This window comes from Schistocerca cancellata, chromosome 5 (assembly GCF_023864275.1).
Source record: "Schistocerca cancellata isolate TAMUIC-IGC-003103 chromosome 5, iqSchCanc2.1, whole genome shotgun sequence".
NCBI classification, from domain to species: domain Eukaryota; kingdom Metazoa; phylum Arthropoda; class Insecta; order Orthoptera; family Acrididae; genus Schistocerca; species Schistocerca cancellata.
The window spans coordinates 232,622,143-232,630,114 of record NC_064630.1 but is presented as its reverse complement, the minus strand read 5'-3'; positions in this window follow the sequence as shown (position 1 = coordinate 232,630,114).

Sequence of the window (7,972 nt, the reverse complement as noted above, 5' to 3'; positions counted from 1 at the left end):
AAGTTAACAAAACTCTTTCATTAATGATAGTTACTCAAGGAGAGACATTTCTTGTCAGTAAAAGACGCCAATGCAATGAAAATCCGGTGCTTAAACCATGTGCTTCTGTCCATAACAGTAGTTTACACTGTAAGCCTGATTTCGCCTTTTATTCATAGGACACAAACATATGTTGCCGACCTAATCTACAGAAATCTTCATCATAGCTAAATTCCGTTAGGGACAGCAAAAATGCAAACCAAGAATACTCAATCATTGAGGTGTATTTCATAGAGCAAGGCAGATAGTGACTGCATGTGAACAGTTAACTATCATCTGTTGACCCCTACCTAGGATATGTGCACAGGGAATAACTCATCTGGCGACCACGCCAGGATTTTCAAATAAAGTGGGCTAAATCCGGTTCTTGCAATGTCTAGAGTCAACTGTGGCACCTGAACCATGTTTCCACTCTCTGTAGGTTTTTCCACAATTCAATACCAGTTTTGGGCATTTCAATACTCCTATATGCAGCAATATCGTTGGTGAACATTCTCTTAGAGTTCTTGTCGTTTTCCACAAGATCGTTTGTGTACTAATAAAAATAAATGTTCCAGTAACACATCCTCCAAGTACTCATAATGTAACATTTATATCAGCGATTTCATCCAGGTAAGAACGAAATGTTCGTAGAGAGTGCTTATATTTATCTTGTTTCGCAATGCTTCATTTTCTGCACTGGAAACATTCATATTTTCTGGATAAGAATCACCCTATCACCAAGTTTTCGACGTTCAAAAAACGATCCATAACATCCATACAGGGTTCGGCGGGTATCTCCTCCACAGTTTGGATGACAGTAAAAGTAGATTTCTTATTAATGTTCTCGTGATGCTGAAATAGTACCAGTTTTCTGCTGTGTTGTGTCATTGTTGGATTGCTTGTACGAAGACGGTAACTGACAGACTCCTGAAGACTGGAATGTTACCTGGTCGCCGACATTGGCGAAACAAATATGCTGCTTCAAGTTTCAGACTGGCGCAGAATTCATTGGAGACTGAAATTATATTCTGTTACAAATGTTCTACGGTGGAACTAAGCCATTTGTGCAGTGTATCTTTCCATCAACCAGTCCCAAACGTTATGCAGGGGAATTTCTCTAAAAACTGAAAGAAATAAGGTGGGTACAGTGGAACAAACAATTTGAAGAGAGTGTTTTGGGTCATGCCTGGATTGGTCAGTCGAAAGAGCACATGTTCACAAAAGCCAAAGGTTGCAATTTCAACTTCCAGTCTAGCACACAGTTTTAATCAGTCGTGTAATGGTCATGGAAACGTCCAGACACGATAGCTCCGCTCTGTAATCCTGTTATTCTCGGCTTCTACTCTTCTTACTGCACTGATTCCATACAACAGATCGTCACATACATGGTAGTTCAGTACCATGAGCTACGTGGACGGTGGAGGGTCACATAATCCTTTGGTACCAATCGTGCAGTGGTCCAAAGCGAGCAGCTTGCTCATATAAGGTGATAACAAATATTTTCGTATGTGAGCGTACTTTTGACATTGCAGTAACTTTTCCCATGTTATTGTGATTTGGTAGAAAATGTACTAAAACGTTTGTTTGTTTGAATCTATCTGTGTGTAAGTGTAGTATATACGAGTACTTCTCACTTTTGTGCACACACCGAATAACGCTAACATTTACTGGAATAAAGGAGGAAGGGCAGTTCATCCACATCTACATCTGCGTGACTGAGATCACATTTAAGTGCATGGCTCAATGTTCATTGCACCACCTTCACACTAATTCTCTATTATTCCACTTTCGAACAGCACACGGAAAAAACGAACAGCTATAGCTTTTCGTGCCAGCTCTGATTTCTCTTATTTTATTATGATGATCATTTCTCCCTATGTAGGCTGGCGTCAAAATATTTTAGAGTTAGGAGGAGACAGTTGGTGATTGAATATTCGTGAGAAGATCCTGCCGCTACTAAAACCGCCTCTGTTTCAATGGTGTCCATCCCAAATCCTGTATCATGTCCATGACACTCTCTACCCTATTTGTCGATAGTAAAAAACGTGCTTCCCTACTTCGAATTTCTCGATATACCTTGTTGATCCAATCTCGTGAGGATCCCACACCACGCAGCAGTAAAAGAGGACGGACAAGTTAGCGAAGGCTGTCTCTTCAGCTGATATGTTTCATGTTCTAAGTGTTCTGCCAACAAAATGCAGTGCTCACAACATTTGTGAGTTCGTTCCAATTTAAGTTTCTTGTAATTGTAACTTCTAGCTATTTAGTTAAATTTACGCCCTTTATATTTGATTGATTTATTATGTAGCCGAAGTTTAACGGATTCCATTTAGCACTCATGTGAATGGCCTCATAACACTTAGGTTCTGTTGTCAATTTTCGCGCCATTCGCGTGTCTTATCTAAATCGCTTTTCAAATGATTTTGACCTCCTCGTGACTTAACTAGACCATAAACAACAGCACCATCTGAAAAAAAAAACTGAGGACAATAGCTCATATTGTCTCCTAAATCGTTTATAAACATAAGGAACAGCATAGGTCATATAACGCTACCTTTGGGAAGACTATAAATCATTTCTTTTTTATTCGATTACTTTCCGTCAGTTAACACGAACTGTAACCTCTCTGTCAGGAAATCACGGATCTAGTCGCATAGCTAAGAGGATATTCCAGAATCACCCAATCTGATTATAAGTTGCTTTTACGTTACTGTGTCAAAAGCCTTCTGGAATATGGGAGTTAAAAGCTATCTGTCTTTCACAATAGCGATGCTTTCTATATTCTTGTTGCCTATGTGTCGACAGACCGCTCTCTTCGAGGTCATTCATAGTGTTGAAACACAATATATGTTCTCAAATCTTGCTGCTTATCAACGTTAATGATAAGGGCCTGTAATTTAGTGGATTATTTCAATTACCATTCTTTAACGTTGGTGTGGCCCATGTATCTTCCCAGTGTTTGGGTACTGACCTTTCGTCAAGCGGGCGGAAGTAAATGATTATGAACATGGGGCCATTGCATCAGCATAATCTGAAAGGACCGGAAAACTTGCCGTTCTTAAGTGACAAGAGTTGCCTTACTATTGCGGGGATACCTATCATTTTAGCAGCTGTTCTTGATTCAAATTCTAGAAATATTTACTTCGTCTTCTGTGGTGAAGGAAATTCGGAAGACGGTGTTTAGTAACTCTGTTTTAGCAGCACTGTCATTAATAGTATGTTAATTGCTATCTTGCAAAGAAGTCATTGATTGTGTCTTGCAGCTAGCATACCTTATTATTGTTTCCAGTCCAGATACTGATTTGATTCAACTCTCCATGCTACTCTATCCTACGCAATCCTCTTCATCTCCGAATAACTACTGCAACTCACATCCTTCTGAATCTGCTGCGTGTATTCATCTCTCCACGGTTCCCTCCAGTATTAAATTGGTGATCCCTTGATGCCTCAGAACGTGTCCTATCAACCAATCCCTTCTTGTAGTCAAGTTGTGCCACAAATTCCTCTTCTCCCCAATTCTATCCAGTATTACGTAATCTTCCGATCTAATCTTCAGCATTCTTCTGTAGCTCCACATTTAAAAAGCTTCTTTTCCTTTCTTGTCTATTTATCGTCCATGTTCCACTTCCATGCGTGGCTACACATCATACAAATACTTTTAGAAAAGACTGCCTGACACTTAAAACTATACTCGATGTTAAAAAGTCTCTTCTTCAGAAACGCTTTTCTAGCCATACGTTTTATATCCTCTCTACTGTGACCATAATCAGTTAATTTGCTCCCTTAGTAGCAAAACTCTTTCACTACTTTAAATGTCTCATTTCCTAATCTAATTCCCTCAGCATCAACTGATTTAATTCGATTATATTCCATTATACACGTTTTGCTTTTGTTGATGTTTATCTTATATCCTCCTTTCAAGGCACTGTCCATTCCGTTCGGACGCACTTCCAAGTCTTTTACTGACTATGACAGAATTACAATGCCGTCGGCAAACTTGAGAGTTTTTATTTCTTCTCCATGAATTTTAATTCCTATCCCAAATTTTTCTATTGTTTCCATAACTGCTTAGCTACAGATTGAATAACATCGGGGAAGGGCTACAATGCTATCGAGAATATGCAATGCAAGATGATTTTATTGCCAGGAACGACATTTACTCCGTATCATCTAACTCTTTTCAACTTTTAAAGGCATACTTCCAGAAAAAGCAGAGTATTTGAAACCTAATAAATAAATAAAAATTCTATTAATTAGAAATGAAGTACTATGAACGGTTGTATTGACTGTGGGATACAACTGCCGAAGCAAAAATAGATTTACCTCCCTCAGTTAATTTTGTGAAGGAGAAGACACCTTTTTGTTTTAAAAGCTATCCAAGACGTACTCTTCTCTGTGATTGTGGCAGATTTATATGGCACACCACCGTTACCATTTATAGTTTGATCGATGTAAATCTCATTGTAATTTTATGGTTTATGTGTGATAATTGAATATAGTGATATTACTTAATATTTGTTTCATTTTGTGTTAAAAGTCATCCTAGCTATATTGCGTCTTAACATGGAAAAAGGTTCTGTGTTCATTAAATGCACATAAACAGACCAGTTTGAACCATTTGTTCGGTGAGTAAATGTTTTCGAAGTCAGATAAAAGAAGTCTGCATTTGAAGAGGTATCCACAGTCGGACAAAAGAATCAGAACGGACCTCACAAAGAAAGCCAATGTCAAGCGCACCCATCGAAAGTAATGTATTTACAAACATTATTCATTCAAGAAATTACTTAATTATTTTAATAAGTCGGTTCTTTCCCTAGCATTTATCCATACACGATTCGGTCAGAATCAATAGCAAAAGAAAACGTCAACTGGCGACTGCGCTTCTGGACCACTTATTATATATACTGTTTTGTTTTTCTTTCTTGTATTTACGATGCGAACATACCTAAAGAGCCAATGCCATAGAAAAGATTTATCAACCAAACTGGAGAGAAATTTAATGGGAATTATGATGAAACCTGGAATCTACATCAGAAAATAGGATCCAAGATGAGATACCACATTTATACTTTAGCACGTTAGTTCAAAAGCGTTTCTTCATTGTAGTTTGCTTTATAGCGTCCACAAAAATTTTCTTAATTGCAGCAATCACTTTCGCTCAAAATCGCGAAGTGCAATTCATTTTACGTATCAGTCTACTACAACAATAGACTTATACAATTTTATGACCTGGCCGAATTACGTGTTGTACAATTCGAAACGGCGAGCAGCCATTAAAAGTGAATATTTTCCGATCACCTGCTATCCTTGATCAGAAAACCGCCATTGTTGCTATACCGAACTATACGAAATTAATTTTCGCCAATTTAATTTCTCACCAGTTTAAAGGCTTTTTCTTCCACTATACATTACGTGCAGCATAGGATTAACACGAAGTGTTCGCAAAAATACAGCACGATAGAAAGCAAACAAAAACGAAATCTGACATGGATATCGAACAGAATACTGACAATGACTAATACCTAACAACGGTAATTTTGTTAACCTTCCGAAGAATAGTCAATTATTAAAAGGCAGTTCTGAACCAATTCCTTTCCGTGGCGTCATGTCAAAAAGTGTGGCGGGGGCAGAGCAGTTTCAATCGGCAAATATTGCTAAGATGCTTAATATCATAATCTAACATATGACCGAAAATAAAAAAGACACTGACACACGCATGACATCAATACAAAATCATATGACTGCTCTATGGGCAGATATACAAAAATATATAATAGTACTAAAAGATACTTTATGCGAAAGGATAGACGAAATAAACGCAAGATTGAGTGGATAAGTAACTGAACTTAATAAAAAAATTTCCGAACTACATTTACACAGGAAAAAACCACTAAGGTCATAACGAAAATTCAGAGTGAAATCAAACAAGTAAACGCCATGTGCGACGCTGTTGCGAGTCAAATGTAGTCTTGCCCGTCAGCAATGAATCAATAACTACTGAAGACAATTCGTTAACCAAACAATTAACAGAGAAGCTTCTTTGTAAACATAAAGGAAGAATTATACAATTGGATTGACGAGAATAACAAATATTTTGATTAATGCATAGATGAAAAATTACCGACAGTTGTGGATGACACAGTGACTGCAATTGTTACAAATAATAAAAACGTCATAGCTCATGCAGCACAGCAAAAACAATTTAATGACTATGTGCAATCGTACTGTACTAACAGTCGCAGTCAAAAAGTTCGATGTGGAAATGTAAATCGTTACGGCTATGACATATAATCCATGTGAACACCATACACATCACATTGTCAACAAAACACACCAGCATACAATAAATTACCGAATTACAATCGTGATGACAGTGGACGATATGTTCCCTTCCATTCAGCAGAGGAGCACTACAACACTTACAGTGAAGGCAATAGGTATTACGGTGCTGAAGAAGGAGGAAACCTAATCAAACATCGCCAATTTCAACTATTTACTCCAGAAAAACGTAGTGTTGTAACTCGTCAGTTTTCTCAAAGCATTCAGAAACGCGTTCCGCAGATCATGTAGTGACCGTAAAAGAATTTCATATGTAGTACGTTATATCCAGGTAGACGCAGCTGTCCGGGCATACAAAGAAGCAGACGGATGCGTAATTTACGAACAATTCGAAAAAGCGTTCTTGGCCAAATTTTGGTCTAAAATTGTTCAAGACCGTCTCAGAAAACAGATCATGCAAGCAGACCCTTTCAATGCCAAATATGGCAATTTAAGAAGATATTCTGAGAAGTAGTAGAATGTGACACATTTTCTAGACGAACCCGTTGCTACGCATGATATATTCCGCGCACTAAAAGTTATATTACCATTCAGTATCAAATAGAAGCTCCAGTAGATTCCCGACAATGATGCGGAATATTTTTTGACAGTGCTGGATTCAGTTGATTTGTTGTATGAAGATCAACGATAGGGGTGGCAAAACAATAATCACAATGTTTACAAGAGTGGTATGCAGGGCATATATAATCCTGCCAGTTGCGTTCGGTTACGTAGCGCAACAGTATCCACAACTTGCTTCCACAAACCTGTTTATTTATCAAAATTAGCAGAGACATCCTAATAGGAATGGTAATTGTAACATCAGATACACGACATGCGATAAACCAACCAAGAGCGCCGAAACAATTATGGTAAAAATGGGAAAGGAAATAATTGGAACTGGAATATGAACAAAAACCACTATCACCAAAGACAGAACCAACAACAAAACGCGAACAACAACAACAACAACAACAACAGCACATATCTGTGGCAAGTGTGGTTACAACCAACGCAAACTCAAAACATCACTTTTCCTACTAACCAGTAGGTAGGTCACTTGTTAAACCACAATAACTGCAACAGACTGGAGAGCGGAATTGGCAGTACCAGAACGTGACTATAACTGAACTATCAGGTGAAACACCACCTTCACCTGCACCGAATACGACGTCCACAAACCAATGACAGTCACTACTGAGGCCCAGGTCGTGGATGATGAAAGTTTGGGGGGGGGCGACTTCAGTATTGAATCTTTGTTTAATACACCCACAAGAGAACAATACAATTACGATATTGTAAATAATTTTAAGCAACAACTACTATTGTTCATACCTATAATAACGATGAGAACTTATCCAATCAATTGTCGAAGGAAAACACGTAATTTAGTTCATTGGCCAATAAAATAGTTTTAGCTACGACTACTGGTATAGTAGGAGATATTCCAACCAGTAATCTTCGATAAAGGAGCTGCTGTGTGTGTTTTATTGCACAACTTTTATAAGAAAATGATATAATGATATAATCTGAACCACTTTTGAGTTTCCTGTACAAAAATATAAGATTCTGACTGCGTTAGGAAATAAGTCGAGTAAAGTTATGAAACAGGTTCTATGACCATTGAGGGAGT